Raw genomic sequence first — 1,777 nt, forward strand, 5'->3', positions numbered from 1 at the left:
ATTACAAAGAATACATTTTTAACAAACTCATCAATCATATCACAAGGGAACATGGGGTAAAGAAGAAACTTTCCTGGTTTAATAAACAATAATTATCTAATAAAACAGACTGATATGGACCAATGGAATGAACCCAGTAGAAAAAAATGGAATGCTTGTTTTTTTTTAGTATAAGAACTAGATAAACAATATAGCATACAATACAAGTGTAGTTCACATGCCAATTGAAGTGTAAGCCTACATACAATAATAGAGCCTAATCTTTTATGTGACCAAATGGTATAATATCGCACATAATTTTATGTAATATATTTCATACTGCAATTCAGGTTTGGTTTGTACATTACCTTTGATCAAAAATTCAATGATTAACAGGTCTATTGCATACCATCTGTATAATCACATAATCACATATAATCACACACACATAAGCACATAGACATACTTGTATCAGCCTACCTGCATATACAGCTGAAAAGCTTGGTTTAAAAATCAAAGCAGATCATCACTTTTAGATCATATTGTGTTAAAATATACATGCAAAATAAACCTGGTACTTTGAATGGACAGGCTGTAATTTATTATAACAAAACATAACAAGTAGGTTCTGATGACACAGAAAATAATAGATAATATTCCTAATTAATGTTATAAAAAATAATAACATATTTATAAAAAATGCTTAATACCTCTACATTTCAACTCTCCATATCTATTAGCTCCCCTACTCAAATACATTAAGATATACATATATCTTTATATCTATAACTATTTAGCTATCTATACATGTATGTGTATATGTGTGCATGATTTAAAAGGAAGATGATATTCTATGCCACATGAGCCTATATCTATAACCCTTCAGTGAGAACCCTTGAAAGAAGATGATTAACAAAATAAAAATGCAACATACACTGCAGAAAAGTATACACTGTAATTTTCCATGTGATTCCTGTAACATTTCTCCAGATAGTTAAGTATATATCACAGCTGTAGGGTTAAAACATTAGCTATTATCATACAAAATTAATTTAAACAATATTTCTGGAAAATATACAGAAGGTATATGTCATACCATTATAAAATATATACAAAGGATAAAAAATTTGTTAAATATCTAATTTTTTTTTCATGTTATATTCCTCTTTCACATTCTGGGAGCAATTCTGTCACACGATTATGCATTGTACTTCTCTATCAAATTAAACATAGTGGTTGGTACTTTTATTAGAGAGACTGTGTTCTAGATCAGTTACCAACAAGTGCATGACTTGTTCAATTCAAAGGGTTGTGCTGCTTATGCATTTTCTGTTAAACATAATGTCCATTCAGTAATATATATATATATATATATATATATATATATATATATATATATATATATATATAGACACACACACACACACACACACACACACACACACACACACACACACACACACACACACACACACACACACACACACACACACACACACACAGACGTATGCACACACACACACACACACACACACACACACACACACACACACACACACACACACACACACACACACACACACACACACACACACACACAAATACACACAAATACACACAAATACACACAAATACACACACACACACACACACACACACACACACACACACACACACACACACACACACACACACACACACACACACACACACACACACTAAACTTTCAGAGTCCAGATAGGAAAGAATATTTGGGCACATTCATTACTAAATTTACATAAAGCATGATGCCAACTTA

General features: G+C 31.5%; 1 protein-coding gene across 1 annotated transcript in view; it reads right to left on the reverse strand.

Annotated features, from left to right (window-relative positions):
- Nucleotides 1-1,601: 1,601 nt before the first annotated feature.
- Nucleotides 1,602-1,777, reverse strand: part of LOC125035272 (extracellular serine/threonine protein CG31145-like) — a gene marked incomplete at its 5' end in the record, with an annotated part of 19,801 nt that continues 19,625 nt past the window's right edge. The window contains 1 exon segment of the mRNA XM_047627547.1: nucleotides 1,602-1,777. This exon segment is cut by the window's right edge and continues 1,803 nt beyond it.

The sequence above is a fragment of the Penaeus chinensis genome, chromosome 19 (assembly GCF_019202785.1).
Source record: "Penaeus chinensis breed Huanghai No. 1 chromosome 19, ASM1920278v2, whole genome shotgun sequence".
Lineage (NCBI taxonomy): Eukaryota > Metazoa > Arthropoda > Malacostraca > Decapoda > Penaeidae > Penaeus > Penaeus chinensis.